At 39.9% G+C, this 17,504-nt stretch overlaps 1 long non-coding RNA gene across 1 annotated transcript; it reads left to right on the top strand.

Annotated features, from left to right (window-relative positions):
- Positions 1-1,230: 1,230 nt before the first annotated feature.
- Positions 1,231-17,017, top strand: LOC149918613 (uncharacterized). The gene is made up of 4 exons (XR_016465197.1): positions 1,231-1,646; positions 2,809-2,931; positions 9,979-10,090; positions 15,798-17,017. It is a non-coding gene; the product is annotated as an uncharacterized LOC149918613 (long non-coding RNA).
- Positions 17,018-17,504: the final 487 nt, after the last annotated feature.

Below are 17,504 nucleotides of genomic sequence, written 5' to 3'. Positions count from 1 at the left end.
CCCTTCTTCCAGCCCCTACAATTCTGTGATTCTGTGATTCTGTGATAAGTAGTGGAAATATGAGGCTAACTCACTAGATCTCCTCCAACAAAAGTGTAGGATTCCATTCATTAATTTCTCCAGTAAATGTTCATTTCAAACTACTAAGGATGACTGAAGCATTTGTGCTGCAGTACAGTCAATATATGGATTCTGTACAGCTCTCTGTCTTCCCATACCTCTTTCCCTGCCTACAGCTCTTATCTACCTCCTTCTACTCCTTCTTGTTTTCTCTACCCTCAGTCTGAAAAATTATTGGCTTTAGCTCAAGACAGAGTAATAGGGAAATCTAGCTTCATCATTTGAATCTTAATAGATTGGTATGATCACTAATAATGGTTGTAAAATGATACGTTTCAGTACACGGCAATGGCAGCCTTAACAAGTATGCTTGCTTCTTTCTAGCACTTACAACAATGAGAATGAAGCCAAATTACCCTTAGTTAGGATTTTCTAGGCTATCTAAATCTGGTGGAGATGCTAGGCTCTGCGAGTCAGACTTTCCATGTGCCTATCAACAATGGGCTATGGCAGCCATTTGAAAGACAGATTTATTTCTAAATTTTCTGAATATTTTATGTGCTAGCCTTGAAGGATAAAATGATTTATGAATACAGAAGGATCACCAATCCTAAAGAAATCTTCAAATATAGAATATGCATGATATTCTGGTGACTTCTAATTCTGTGGAGAATTTGGAGAGTCTGTGTTATCAAGATCCCTCAGGACAACAAAAAAGATTTGATATGACTTTCCTTAGAGGGAATTTTAAAAGTGTTCTTTGACTCTAATTAGTGAATCTACTTGGGAATTCTCAGAAATAGTATTCTGTACACCAAAAGCAAGAATACCTAATAGTTTTTCATGCAAAACAAAGTTGATTTCCTCTTTTAATTGCACAATTCAGGCTTAACTAAAGGACCAGATCTGATGGCTCTATATTAACATGCAATGAGTTCCCTCAACACATCTGATCTTTAATCTGTTATGAATAGGACATCACATTTACCTGTAACATCTATTTCCAATATAAATTCATATTTTTATTTATTTATGGTCACTATGTTTGTGAAGTTATATAAACTTGTTATACTTTCATTTAATACTTCATTTATGTTCAGTAATTAAATGCTCATACTGTTAATTGCTAGAACTGTTTTTTATTTTCTTATTTTCTGAAGCTGATTAGTGGCTGTTTTGCTCTAGTGTTATGTCATAAATCCCATTTTCCACGACTTTTTAAGAGATATATACTGGTTAAGATACTTGCTGTGTTATTATATTAAATAAAGATCATGACTGTGTAAATGATAACACTGTAACATACTGCTGTCTCTTAAACTACTGTAAAAGCTAAAATCAACTTGATGTAGAGATAGTGAAATAATACACAGCACTGAATTCCGCAATGTATAAACAAATGAACAGAATACAATTCTGTTGCATTTTGCATAAGTAGAAATTTATTTTACCACTTGCCCAAATGATCTTTATATATCCAGTCTTGGTCTTACATGAAGTATGCTGCATATGAAATAAATATGAAGAATTACAGTACAAGAGTGTCCTGCTGGCTTCAAAGAAAGGAAAAACAAGGCAAAAAGAAGGTAAAAGAGGAAGCAGTTATCAATATAAACAAAAACTTCTTCCATCCCAGAAAAAAAAAAAAGGATCCATATTCTTTGGAACATGGGACCATACAAAATGATTCATATGTTTTAATCAGTAGAGAGACTTCATTCTACATGCTTAGCATATATTGGCAAGTTGTGCAAATATAATGTTCTGCCTTTAATTTAGCCTCAAACAGTGCAATGTGAATCAGACTAAACTACATTTAATCAGATTTCTGATGAATTATGAATGGACCTACGAAGAGATTGGGCCATTAGCAACAGATGAGACATAACTGCCCCAGATGCTTCACCTAGGGTTAACTCTAGTGACTGTATTACAATTTCCTAAAAGCTGGAAGACTTAACAACCTAAACTTGTTGATACCTTAGGAGAAGAGGAGACTCCAGGACAGAAAACCTCACTGCTAAGGCAGAAATTACAGACTTGTACAAAAGACATCTAAAATACAAGTTTTTCACCTTCAGCAGATAAAACATAATCATAATCTGAAAAACTAGATTCCAAATAAATTACTCAAAGTGTATTTTATGCAAAACCAAAACAGGTACAGCACAGCATTTTGTAGTTTTCCCTGAGATTATCAAAAATTCACCAAAGTGTAAGTCTTTAAAGATCTTACTTCTGCTTTCTGTTTCAGTTTTGCATACAAAACAATCCATCCAGCTAGTTTTGTTATTTAACTGCCTGCATTCCAAATGAAAAAAAAAATAAGAAGAGCAGGTAGATGCTTAATTTAGAGGTTAACTCTCTGAGGAAATAGAGGACAGCATTGAATTAGACATTATTTCCATATAAAATCATGAAAAATGGCATTCATTCTTGGCCAAGGATTTGAAGACAAGACAGGAAAGAAGCACAGGGATCCTGCTAAGCATTATTAAAAGATTAGTCAAATACTTCTGTCAATGAAATCATATGATTTTCACTATCAACGTGTTGGCAGCATTGTGGATTTTCAAAGTCATAGGTAAAATGATTGACTGACATAGAAAATTCTGACCTACCAATGTTGCGAACAAAGACTGCCATGTGGAAAAAGTGATCTCACTGTCCCACTGTCAGAGCATTATTTCATCAACGTATAGTGCAAGCAGTTCAGATGTTAAGCTGTTTTTCTGTCATTTCTCTCAGGGCTCTCAAAGGACTATTAGTTTTTTATAGCAAGTAGCTGCTGGCAGCATTGCCATTGCATCCAGTTTCTCAATCAACTTTGCTGGAGGGAAGACAGCCCTACACAAGACTTAAGTACACAAAGTAAGGCAAAATTTTTTGTTATAGTCCTATATGTAAAATTCCAAGTCTTATATAGCATATATACAGATATTACAGAACTTCCTGAATTCAAAGCTATGAAGACAGAAAAGCCCCAGCAATTGACTGGAGAGAAGCTCTTCCTATCTCTTTTTGAATACCATTTGCCAGAAGTGGTCATTTGCTCTGGAGGTGAACTTACTGGAGACTTCTCTTATGAATTGTGTCATTGCTATTGTTCTGGTTCCCACAGAATTTCTGAAAGCAGCCCATCCTGCCATCCACTCTCCCCGTGCGTCATCACTGGTAAACTATAGTGACTTGGACAAGAGGTAATTGTTTTAAGTTGTGCCAAAGGAGGTTAGGCTTGGATATTTGGAAAATTTTCTTATCAGAAAGAGTGGTAATGCCTTGAAACTGCCCAATGAAGTGGTAGGGTCACACCCCCTGGAGATGTTCAAGAAATGTGTTGATATGGCACTGACACACATAGGTTATTGGGCACATAGTGGGGATGGGTTGATGGTTGGACTAAATGATCTTAGTGGTCTTTTTTAACCTAAATGATTCTATAATTCTACAACTTACTTCCTTTCCTACAGAGATCTGTAACAGCACGGTCCTTGTTCCAAATACCCATCCATGTGATGTTTGGAACAGCTTTCGCAGTTTCTCTCAGCATGGTCAAAGCCAGCACTTACCATTCTGATTCTCACCACAGTTCCTTCTATCCACACATTCTTACCATGCAGCAGGTGGAGACAACTTTCCATTTTGGTGGCATCTTAGGAGGGTAGGCTGATGACTCTCCACTCATTTCAGTGCTGAAGTCAAGAGTAACAAATGACTTCTTGTGAGAAGTTATGTCACCAGCCAGGCAGCAGCCCGTAAGGTTGCCAATGCTTTCCACTCTGTGTTAGGAGCCCTGTCTGGTGCAGAAATAGCAGCAACAGCACTAGCACACCTCAAATCCTTCTGCTTTAGCAAGAAAATCAGCAGCCTGCTCTACTGAACTCTGAGAACATTTCGTCAGAAACGTTTTCCAGTGTTGCCCGCTGGAGTCAATGTTTTAGAGCACTGTGATCTTTGAGTTACCAAAAGGAATTGTCCCTATTATAACTGGAGTATTCAGCTGGAAATTGTATCACAAAAACACTCAAAAGCAGACATATAAAGGTTCAGTAAAATATTCTATGAATTTCTACATCATACATACGAACAACATGTGTTCAAACCATCAGAGGTCAGAACTGGGCTGCAGGATCTTGCCCCAGGGTAATGCTGAACTAGATAGCTTATTCTGCCCTGCCTGAGTTTTTGTCCTTTCTATAAACATCAAAGTGCTCTAGGGAGTTATTCATATGCCAGTAAGTGCTGGGACTTCCAAGGGCAAACAGGCATAACTTTGTGTTTACACTTCTGAAGCAGGTCACTGTCCTCTGAAACAGGTCTGTGGGCACAGAGGGCTCCCAGACTGTTCTGTGATGTCTGTAATTCATGAAATGAAGAGAAATAAAACATGCCACACCCTTTCTAAGAATCACCATCAAATTATTTCAGTGGCTGAAGTGGATGATTACAGTATCACACTAAATCACAGAATTGGAGCAAGGGACCTCAAGATATCATCAAGTCCAATCCCTCTTCTAAAGCAGGTTCCCATTCCTGCTTCTCTTTTTTATCTCTCATTCTGTTCCTAATATTTCCTTTCAGAGATCTCATTTATTCCCTGGATTATCTTATTGATGCTATTTACATATATTCCTATTCTGGGCCATCTCTTGAGATATTCACAGGGCCAATCTAAGTAGGGACGCATCCTAATAGTTGAGTAAATTTCTGTTTTTGTTTGTGAAGGACTCCTCTCTAACATGATTTAAATCCAGAAGAAAGAAATGTTGCATTTCCTGTCCGGTTACAAAGAGAAAGAAAACTCCGTGCATCCTGGAACACAGATATGAGCTGTTAAAACTGTTCTCTCAAATGCAATGTCTGCTTGCACTTTGAAACTGTGAGTTATCAGCAGTTCTGTTGGTTTGAACAAAAGAGCTTGTGTGCTGTGCCTGCACTGCCGCTGTATTTGGAAAGACTGTCACAATCAGGCAAATTAATTCTGATTTCATCCCCAAATAAATTATGAGATCATAAAGGACCATCAGAATGTTCAGGAATTTCTTTTGACCCAGGCTTCCTACAACAGCCTTCTCAGTCCTTTATCTTTCCAGATAAAATCATTTGGAGCAAGAGTGTTCAAGATAGAAGAACGCAGACAACAAAAAGAGAATTTTGGTATGACTGAGTGTATACTTCGGAATTTCTCTACAGAAAGACTTTGCTTCACTGTGTCATCCCGCACAGGAGATCTGCATATTTGACATTGATATTTGCTGCTTCAGGTCTGCCACAGTGCATTTTCCAAAGCATCAATAGTCTGTAGATCTGAATGAGTCAGGAAGTTGTTGTGCTCCTGCTCCAACTACTCTTTACAAGGGCCCAAAATAATACCTATTTTTAGAGTGTACCAAACTTGCACACAATTAATTGGATTCAGTACAGCAAAGAGTTACAGCTGTTCTTTTTTTTTAAAGGAGGTGATAGAAAGGGATAATGCCTACCTTTCTGAGAAGTCCTGTGGTTAGAATGCTGACTTTGCACTCCCGGACAAGTGGACAGGAACAGACACCCCTAACTTTCTGACATTTTCCTTTACACCACTGAAAGTAGGGAGAGCATTTCCCACACTCACCTTATTTAAGCTCTGCTATCATTCAGCAAAGAATGCAAAACCTACTGTGCAAAATAAGCTAGCTGAGCTCTACTTTGGCCTTCTATGATGGACTGATGGTTTCGCTGGACAAAGAGAGGGCAACTGATGTAATCTACCTGGACCTGTGCAAGGCCTTTGACATGACTTCATGATATCATCAAGTCCAATGACATAGTCTCACACCGCATCCTTATCTCTAAATTGGAGATACATGGATTTGAAGGCTGGACTATTTGGTGAATTAAGAATTGGTTGGATGGTTGCAAAGGGAGGATTAGGGTCAACTGCTCTATGCCCAGGTAGAGCTTGTTCACGAGTGGTGTCCCCCAGGGTTCCATCTTGAGAGTGGTGCTCTTCAACATCTTTATCAATAATATCATTGACAGTGGGATTGGGTGTTCCCTCAGCAAGCTTTCTGATGACACTAAGCTGAGCAGTGCATTTGACACAATGGAAAAGAGAGACATCATTCAGAGGGACCTGCTCAAAAATTGGGCACATTAGAATCATGAGATAGTGTTATTGAATCAGTGGACAAGGGAAAAGCCACTGATATCATCTTTCTGGACTTCAGTAAGGCCTTTGACACAATACCCCACAACATCCTTCTCTCCGAATTGGAAAGATGTGGATTTGATGGGTGAACTGTACAGTGGATGAATAACTGGCTGTAGGATTGCAACCAGAGAGTGGTGGTCAATGACTCAATATCCAGATGGAGATCAGTGATGAGTGGTGTCCCTCAGGTGTCAGTGCTGGGACCAATTCTCTTCAATATCTTCATCAATTACATTGAGAATGGAGTCAAGTGCACCCTCAGCAAGTTTGCTGATGATTCCCTGTTTCTATGTAGGATGCAGTCTGCACTCCAGAGGGACAGGATGCCATCCAGAGGGACCTAGACAGGCTTGAACAGTGGGCCAGATGAACTTCATGAGGTTTAACAAATCCAAATGCAAGATCTTGCACCTGGGTGGAGGCAACATCCACTACCAGTACAAGCTGAGGGATGAAAGGATTGAGCACAATCCTGTTGAAAAAGATCACAGGGTACTGGTGGATGGGAAGTTGGACATAAGCCAGCAATTTGCCCTTAAAGCCCAGTAAACCAGCCATATCTGGGCTGCATCAAAAGAAGTATGGCCAGCAGGTTGAGGGACTCTACTTTGCTCTGGTGAGGCCTCACCTGTAGTACTGCATCCAGATATGGAGTACTCGGTACAGAAGAAACACAGACCTGCTGGAGCACATTCAAAGGCGGGCCACACAAATGATCCAAGGGATGGAACACCTCTCTTACGAGGACAGGCTGATGATAGAGCTGGAGTTGTTCAGACTGGAGAAGAGAAGGCTCCGATGTGAGCTGATAAAAAGGTGATCTTTTAGTATCTAAAAGGGAACTACCGAAAAGAAGGGGACAGACTCTTTAGCATGGTCTGTGGTCATAGAACAAGGGGAAATGGTTCAGGCTTGAAGAGGGTAGATATAGTTTGGATGTAAGAAAAAAGTCTTTACAGTGAGGGTGGTGAAGCACCGGCACAGGTTGCCCAGAGATGTGGTGGATGCTTTGTCACTGGAGATTTTCAAGGCAAGGCTGGATCAGGCCCTGGGCAACCCGATCCAGCTGTGGATGTCCCTGTTCATTGCAGGGGACTTGGATTAGATGATTTTTAAAGGCACATTCCAACTCTAAGGATTATATGATTGTATGAGTACAGACTGGGAGAAGAAAACATTGAGAGCATCCCTGCGGGTCTTGATGAACAAAATCTGTACATGAGCCAGCAGTGGGCACTTGCAGCCCAGAAGGTTAACAGTACTCTGGGCTGCTCAGAAGAGGGGTGGCTGGCAGGGCAAGGGAGGTGATTGTCCCCCTCTACTCTGCCCTTGTGAGACCCAATCTGGAGTATTGTGTCCAAGCCTGGGGCCCCCAGTACAGGAGGGATGTGGAGCTGTTGGAGTAGGTTCAGAAGAGAGCCATGAATGTGATGAAAGGGCTGGAACACCCTTCCTATGAAGAAATGTTGTGGAATTTTGGCTTGCTCAGTCTGGAGAAGAGAAGGCTGCAGGGTGACCTCGTGGCAGCCTTCTAATACTTGAAGGGTTTACAAGCAGGAGGGGGACAAACTTTTTACATGTTTTGACAGTGATAGGACAAGGGGGAATGCCTTTAAACAAAAGGAAGGGAGATTTAGGTTAGAAATTAGGAAGAAATTTTTTACTGCAAGGTTGGTGAGGTGCTGGAACAGGTACCCAGGGTGGTTGTGGATGCCTCATCTCTGACAGCATTCAAGACTAGGTTGGATGGAGCCCTAGGCAGCCTGATCTGGTGGGTAACAACCCTGCTCATGTCAGGGGTTTGTAACTAGATGATCTCTAAGGTCCCCTCCAATCCAAACCATTCTATGGTTCTATGATTCTATGACACTCATATATATGGTTTTACTGCAAACTTGCTTCTTGGATTGCTGGTAGAAATTTTACTCATGGTAAGAGACAACAGCAATCTTTCATTTTATAGCAGCTAAACAAATTCTTAGCCCACACAGAAAGGTCCACTACCTCCACTTCTTACCTCTTATTGTATGTTTGTATGATTCTGCCAGTAAAGCACTGGGAAAAAAAAAGAAAAAGAAAGAAAGAAAAAAAAAGATGGTTGTAATCAGATCATTGGCTAAAACAACTGATCAATAACAACTGCATATGCTGCAAAGAGCCTTTAATGGCTCTTAATCCCCATTAGGCTGATCTGGAGGAAGTTGGAGGAGAAACTGCATCACATTTCAACCATTTATAGCAGCATACTGGTACTTGAGCAGCTTTCAGGGAATGGGAGCACTTGTTCTGAGGTGCTCTGGGACAACCATCAGTAGGATAGGAAACTATTGCATCATTATTATCCAGGAAATGCTTTGGGGACCCTCCAGAGAATTGACTCCAAGGCTTATAATTTTTTAACAAGTCTATGTTGGGTCAACCAGCAGAACAGAAGCATAAGAAGCTTTCTGCCACTGGTAACTAAACATGATTTAGGACATGTTTGACTCAGTTTATGAAATCAAAAATGTCCAGTTTTTATCATGTATGCCACTGTACTACCTTTAGGAGCATCTCCTTCCAAACACGACTCATTTTCCTGACATGTTTCAGTGAGGTCATGTGATGACAAAAGATTCTATGTATACTTGCTTTGTTTCTGCACTAAACTAAATAACATATGTACATCAACCTTACTGGTGGCTCATACTGTGTTCTTCTATCTCACATTTAATTCCTCTGGTTTGAAACAATTCTACGTGCATGTCTCTTCAGCCTATACATTTTGTATAGCAAAGACAAAATTCAAAATAAGAACTTATATAAAATATGTAGCACCCAATCCATGGATACTACATGTTACCACAGGGTTCAATACAAAATCTTAGTGAATCCAATATTAAGTTTACCTAAGTTTATCTTATTCTTGCACCGTACAGACATTCAGTAAATCTTATTTCACTGATAGGATCTAGAGCTTAACTAATGTCTGTCTCTTTTTAACAAGGAAATTGCAGCAGCAAGTGGACTACAGGAATATCTGTAGGTCTTCTGATGGATGGGGAAGTCTAGTGTTAAATGACATCGTTTGTAGAATTTTGTGGAAACTCTGAAAAGGGAAGTAGGAGAGCACTTTGAAGCAGCAGAATGATGTATTCTTGGCAGAAGCAGTTTGAGGCTGTGTTAGAAACAGCTGCAACTTCCTCAATGTAATTGCTCTTCTGTCTTTTAACAGCACTGTCTTAGCTAAGAGTTAACAATGCTGCAGGTATACAAAGTATTGCTTAAAAAAAGTGTTACTGAAAGAGCAGCCAACTTTCTTCTCAGAGGTCTGAGTTTTGCTGATCTTCAATGCTTACAAGAGTGCAGGAATCAAAGAGGCAGCAATGCATCAATCGGCGCAGCTGGCAGTAAAGGCAGGAAGACTGCCTTAACTCACTATCATCTAGCCTCAAGAGGCTCTACCACTTTCTGGTGAATCAATTTTGCAGCTGGAAGGATACTTCCCCCTCACAGTTCTAATCAACTCAGCAATATAACCAGATACCTATCAACTTTGAGAGGAGAATACCTAGGATTTTTTAAGAATTTGTTCTTCTCCTTGTTTCTTCAATAGCATGTAGAAAACAGCATAATAGTTTCAGTCTTTAGTATTAAGGGTATTAGCATGATGTCTTCATGGAACTTGGCCATCATGTCACTTTTTTTCAGAGCAAATACACAAAGCAGTTTCTTTTTTAAAATAGGACTGCAGACTCCAGGACACTATCCTGTTCTCCTGCAGTTTACAATGAAGAATCCTATCAAACCATGTGAAGCCAAGGGAAATATTTTTAGTAGACAGTGGCTCTAACCAAGGTAAGGGGCATCCGAAGTTTTCCTTCAATAAATAACTAGATTTCTTTGCATTCAGTACTCAAATTCAGAAACTGAGGTTCTCAGTTGTCTTAATGGTCAGAGAGCATTTTTTTTTTCAGTAAAACAGAATATGGAGTTTTGTTGAACTGAATATTTTTCCAAAGGCTTTTGTGTGTCATTTCAGTTTCTGAGGGTTAGATAATGATTGCAATAATATGAATAGATTACAGAAAAGTATCAGACACTGGAACCAATGAGGTTATCCCATGGTGCTATTTTTGAGCTGCATCTGTATCTGCTTCATGAAGTCTTCTGCCTTCCTAAAACAATATGCAATTGGTATTCAAGACACATGCTTTCTACTGGCAAACTAGAGTAAAGCATAGCAGCATTCTTGAAGAAAGCTGATTTTTAGTGTTTTTCGATTTTGCATCTTCAAAATGACATCTGCTTTGTGAAAGACTTAGAAATCTGAAAGGATGTTTGCAGAGGAGAATGAAATGGTATCTCTGATCCTTCTTTATTCTATCCCCTTCAAAATAAGCACTTGCCTTCCTGCAAAAATGTGTACAATGCCATCTCACTTTCTGACAGTTTTTATATAACACTCTGTTTTGTAGAAATATTTTGAAAAGTTTATTTCCAAGTTGTATTTCTATTAGACTAATCAAAATAGTAAAGCATTTTAATAAACATACCTGAATAAGGACACACATCTGTCAGAAAATACCACTGATCCATAATATTATCTACAGTTTTGCACAGCAATTGAATCTAGCTGATACAGTAATTCTGACAAGATAAAATGGATTTGCCTTTTTAGATAAATTGCATATTCCCAATTATTTGAATTCCTTTGCTACTTAGATATAAGGAACAAAATACCAGCCGCTTTTCCTCTTTAGCTGTCTGTAGAAGAACAGGCTTCATTTGTTTAAATGACATCCTCTGATATGTTTGTATATAGATAATGGCTGTTTTTTTAATGATGTAAGAGTGCATGAAGACAAGAACTTCAGTTTTCTCTACTCAACCTGAGAGTATAACATGACTCTCAAGGCTGGGCTATTGGATACCTGGGGCTCCCATACAGGTTGGTGCAGTGGAGGTGAGCTCCTTGCCACAGGTGGGGGTCTACATGGCATCAGAGATTAAGAGACTGGTCCTCTGAACCTTATCCAAGTCCTCCGACCTACCTATGTGATATGGTCAGGGACAGGGGCACACAAGACACATGGAAACACAGGCAGAGACATGAGGAGCAACAGTGGGGAGTAGAAGTCCATTTGCCAGCCTGGTGTTTAGCCCATAGTGTTTTGCAGAGGCTTCAATCTCAGACACTGTGGAGAGACTCTTGAGGTTTATCTGCTCTCCTATATGGCACCTATGGCACGACCAGGGGGATTCAAAGGTCTGGATCATGGTAATTTTATGATTCTGAGAGGACAGTCAAGTTCATGGGTGTCCAGTGGTGCCTCCTTGACCTCAGTGGTGAGTGCAAAAGGCTCAGGAAGGAGTGGATTAATTCTGCTCATCCTTAAGTGATGATAAGTGATGACAGGTGATCAAGAAGCCACAAAGGGGGTGTGGTTTTCTGGATCTTAAACTCACAAACAAGGAAGAACTTGTTGGGGATGTGAAGGTCAGAGACAGACCTGGTTGTAGCTGTGGGATGGTGTAATTCAGGATCCCGAGAGGTGGGAATAGAACAAAACAAAAAAAATGATCACAACTCCACACTTCAGGAGAGCAGATGTTGGCCTTTTCAGGGCCATCCTATTTGAAACAACTTCATGGGATACAGTCCCACAGGAGAGAGGGATCCAGGAAAGGTTGCTGATATTTAAGAATTACCTCTTCCAAGTTCAGGAATGATATGCCTTAGTATTAGAAGACAAGAATAGCCTACAGGAGTTCCAGGGCTCTGAGACAGGTGAGGAGTCTAGAACAAGGAAGACTCATTCTCTGTGGGGGAGGATCAGGTTAGGAAACATTTAAACAAACTGAACTTAGATAAGTCCATAGGCCTTGATGGGATCATCTCACAAATACAGAGGAAGTTGGTGGATATCACTGAAAGGCCAGTCTCAATGGGTTTGGAAGATAGTGATTGGTTTCATGTGGACTGGAAGAAAGCTGGTGTCACCTCATCTTCAAAAAGAACAGGACAGAGCATCAAAGGAACTACAGAAAAGTAAGCCTCACTTTGATCCCTGCTGAAATGACGGCATAAAGAACTCTATAAATCATTTCCACATATGTTAAGGACAAGAAGGATACTGTCACGTATTAGCATGGATTTATGAAAAGGAGAGTTCAATATGACAACTTTCTGTGAGGAGATGGCTGCCTTGGTGGATCATGGTAAAGCAGTATCTGGGGTTTCTATTGACTTTACTAAGGTTTTCCACATTGCTATAATATCCTCTTTGAGTAACAGATGGACTAGCTAAGTGAAAGGAAAACTTGCTGAACCACCAGGTTTAGTAGGTTTTGATCAGTAAAGTCCAGCTGAAGTCCAGCAACTAATTCTGAATCACAGGGGATGATACAAGATTCAGGCTCATGACATCAGTGTTGACTTGTATGAAGAAAAATGATACAGTACTTGGATAAGTGGTTGGTTTACCAGATGGTTGTGCTGCCGTGTGGAAGAACCTTGATAGGCTGAATAATCATAGAATCACAGAATCATAGAATGGCCCGGGTTGAAAAGGACCATAATGATCATCTAGTTTCAACCCCCCTGTTATGTGCAGGCTGCCCAGAGCCACATCCAGCCTGGCCTTAAATGCCTCCAGGGATGGGGCATCCACAACCTCCTTGGGCAACCTGTTCCAGTGTGCCAGCACCCTCTGAATGAAAAACTTCCTCCTAATATCTAACCTAAACCTTCCCTGTCTTAGTTTAAAACCCTTTAAATCCCCCTTGTCCTATCACTATCTATCCTCATAAACAGTCGAATGGACAGAAAACCTCATGAAACTCAAAAAGGATAAGTGCTATGTTCTGCATCTGGAGAGCAATAGTCTCAGGCACCTGTACACACTGAGGACCAACCACCCACAAAGCAGATCTTTGAAAAAAGACCTTGGGGTCCTGGTGGACAGCAAACTGACCAAGAGCCAGCAAGGCAGCCATACAGGAAAGGCAGCAAACAGCATTGTGTGCTACAGTAGGCAGAATGTTGCCAGCAGGTGAAAAGAGGTAATCCTCCTTTGCACAACAGTGGTGAGATACCAGGCATTCTCAACCAAGGTCTGGGCTCATCAGCTCAAGAGAGATGTGGACATTCTAGGGAGAATCTAATGAAGGATCACAAACATGAATAAGGGACTGGAGTATCTGACATACAAGGAGAGGTTGACAGAATTAAGATCGTTCAGTGTGAAAGAAAGTTCAGAAGGGCAGATCTTATGTATAAATGCCCAAATATGTATATATACCTAATGAGGAGAGTAAAGATGGTGAAGTCAAACTCTTCTTAGTATTACTCAATGAAAAGGTAAGAAGCAACAGGCACAAAATGCAGCAAACTTTTATACTGCAGCAATGGTCAAACAGTGAAACATGTTGCACAGAGAGGTTGTGAAGTTTCCATCCTTGGAGGCATCCTGAAGCCAGCCAGAAAATATACTAAGCAGTCTGCTGACTTTGCTTTGAACAGGAAGTTTGGACTAGAAAGATCACATCTCATTCCACTTGGTAGGTTGTGAGTAAGGTGAATTTTTGGAATCCCACTGAATGGGGCACTCTCTGCCCTCCAGGGGTTGACAGAGAAATGGAGTCAGACCATGACCCAGGGGAGCAATACAGGACTATTTACTATGTACTTCTATAGATGTTGTTTCCTTATCAACTATTTTATGGCAAATTTAGGCAATGATGCTTGAAAAGAAAGTGAGTAAAAGAAGATCAAGAAGAAAGAGGAGAAAGCAACAGGGAAAGAGAGATTTAGAGGTAGAGATATTTCACCATTCCTGGATCCAGCATTGTCTTGCATCTGGGATCTGTGCATGTTTGTTGTTATATAATCTAGTTGGTCTGAGACTGTCCTAAAGATGTCACCCCACTTGTATTTTCTGGAGTTTGCCAATGAGAGTCTCTGTTGTGCATTCTATCCTTCTTTTTCTGATGTCATCATTCATGAGGAGCCATGAGAGAATGTGAAGATAAACAATCTATAACTCTACCTTTGCAGAGTGATGTTCTATCGATCACACAGCTTCCAAACAGAGTAACAGAGGCTCCATTCTTTCATATTCAGACAGTTCTTAAAGCTAGATTCTTGAGTCAACAGGTTGCTTGTACAGCCATTAAGGCTCCAATCTGCCTAGTTGTTTGAGTCAACAAGTTTGTTGTAAGGCTCAGACAGTCCTCACAGTTACCTTCCAACCTCCTTGATAGCATGATTTTATAATTCATTTGTGAAGGGGGTCAGTAATAATTTTTTGCCTTCTGTGATGAATTGTCACAAGAACTAGAGTGGTACCACATCTAAACTGGCAGACGCAGTTCTGGGCACACACTCTGGCTATGGTTTGGATCAAGGATTCCCCCTGCACCTTCACCTTGTTTACTGCTGGAAGGGAGCTACACTATACCATTGCCAGGGCTCTTTGAAGAAAATTATCCTATGCGCATTAATTATCTCATTGTTCTTCAGTATCTGTAAGTTTTTAGTGCATCTTGGTTCTCTTCACAGTCCAGTATAATTATCACAGAATCACAGAAACATCAAGGTTGGAAAAGACCTAAAAGATCATCCAGTCTAACCATCCACCTATCACCAACAGTTCTCACTAAGCCTCAACATAAAATCTATAGGGGCAGAAAGAGATATCTCCTTGTAGTTCTAGTTGCTCCAGTAGACGAATCAACAAGGCCAGGACTATAAAATGAGTTCAGTACAGACAGGAGAGCACCAGACTGAAGTACGTACGGCAACCAGAAATCTGACAAGCTGTTGTATTTTGTAGCAGATGCAGCTTTTACAGGGTATATGGCTCCATTCCTAGACATAATGAATTGCAAACTCACACTGGGAATGCTGTTTTTGTTCAGAAACTATCTCCTCAGTTAATATACAATATGTGCACTGGATAAATGTGTGCTTCTGTTCCCATAATGCAGTGAGAGATCACAGAAAGGAGCTGTCACACATTGCTGGATGGATACTGATTATTTTGGATGTTTATATCATTGCTGTCCCTCCCTCTTCTGAACAATATAGTTAAAAAGCTAATGCTCAGAGATCGAATTAAAGGATGGCTCTTCTATTTCAAGAAGCGCAGTACAAGCCTGTACTGTGTACTGTTTAAAGAGATGGATATTTTCTGCTTCCTGTTCAAGCCAGTGGGACATATTTGTACAGTCTTTACAAAAGGCTAGATATTAAGATATATATGTGCACAAATATGCATGTAAGCTCCTGAACAGATCAGATGCATCTCTTCTATTTACTCCAGAAAGGGACTTCCAAGATGGATTATATGGCATCAAGAGAATGTGTAGGTGGAAGATTATTCCTCCAAGACAACTCAAAGACATGAACTGAAGAACAGGTACCAGACAGCTGGCTGGATAAGGCACTAACTAAAAATAAATTCACTAACTAAATAAGAACATGCTATTAGGGCAAATAAGCAGCACCTTCAGACAGATATCCAAGCATGTACATAATTCCTCTGTCAACTTCATCTTACAGCATTAACATATGAATGACAAGTCTTGTGAACATCAAAGCCATTATGCTCAAAGTGGATTAAGTTTCTAATACGGAGCACAATGGAAAACGAAAGAAGGATTGCTATTTGAAACAATGCTGATGAGAACAGCACCTGAGACATTACGTATATACTCTCTGGAAGCAGCATCAAAGAGGTACAAAAATACCAGAATAGCAAATTAAGGAAATTTACTTCAGTTTGGGCATACAAGGAGCTCACATGCTGAGCAGCAATGTCCACTGCATGGAAAACTTGTCACCAGCTGCAGCCTCCATCTTAATGAATAGGAATATTGTTTGAGGCACCGGCAGTAAAGGCAGATGAGTGTGATCATAAACTTGTTTTCAGTGTTGCCATTAGTGTTCAGATATTGAATTTTTGATTAGATTTTGCAAACTAATAATGAGGAAAGACAGAATTATTCTTGCAGTCTTTGACACAAGCTGACATATTTCTGTTGCCGCAACAAACTGCAGAAATATGTGCCTGTCCAAGGTGCTTCAAGGATCAAAGTGTGTGTAGACTTCTTGTTAGAAGAGCATTTTAAAATCAGCTCCTTGAGGAAATCCTTCCTACTGTTACCTTTACTTCAACTGTATTTCACATCTAATTCTTCCATTTGGCACATTTTGGGGTTCACTATTGGATCTTGTTGAATCTTACTGAGTGGCCTACTCAGTTAAGATGAGAATGAAGGAAGAGGAAGAAGCAAGAAGGTCTACATTTAAATTACTGGTCTAAGATTAACAAAGAAACAAACAAAAAAAACCAACTAAAACAAATTACCATCACCACTATTAAAGTGTTAAGTATCAAAGGTGAAGACCTCAAAATCCTGGAATCCAATATGCCAGTAGGTAACCTCCAACCTGCCCATACATGTATACTTTTTGAGTGTGTATTTAATAGTATGACATTACATGGTAAATACAGAGTATCATGTTTATTTGCAGTACTTCTGCCTCACACAGTTTACACAAAATACCATGTCTCAAGGTTGAACCAAAATTAAGTGGATGCTCATGCATAGGAATTCTGCATTCAGCTAATTGCTGAGAGAAGGACGTACCAGGATGCAAATTCCCGGAACAGTCTGACTTCCTGATTAAGTCCCTTGACTATTGTCACGAGACTTGATTTTTTCTCTGTCTAGACACAGAGTTTCTCTGTGATACTGATCATATCATTTAAGCAAACTCTCTGTGATCGCTGCTGTCTCATTTTGAGTGTTCAATCTGAACCAACTTGAGTACTGAAGTCTCATAATTGAAAAAGTTTGATATGAACAGTGGTCTGAACAAATAAAAGGCAATAGAATGCCCAGAAAATCTAGGCTCTAGTCTTGCAAACTAGCTTCAAAAATGAGCTGATATAGAACTGTTTTGGCTTTAATCTTAGTGTCTCTGCTTCCAGTTTGTAAAATGGAGATATCATTCTGTTACTTTGCTGGTGCATTGAATAAATAAATATTTTAGTCTATACAAAGAAAACACAGAGATTAAAATCAGAGAAAAGACACATGAAAAATGAATTCATATCTTTGGATGTTTTAAATTAAATCTGGGACCACTCACCAGAAGAGTGATGACAAAACACTATTGTAGATAATGCAGAGTAAAGAGTTTATCATAACACATATACATAGTTCACAGATAAAAGACAGTGATACATTTTAACTATGATCT

This window comes from Phasianus colchicus, chromosome 3 (genome assembly GCF_987193195.1).
Source record: "Phasianus colchicus chromosome 3, bPhaCol1.hap1.1, whole genome shotgun sequence".
NCBI classification, from domain to species: Eukaryota; Metazoa; Chordata; class Aves; order Galliformes; family Phasianidae; genus Phasianus; species Phasianus colchicus.
Note: the sequence above shows the minus strand (reverse complement) of the source record. Positions and strands in the feature narration are given on the sequence as shown.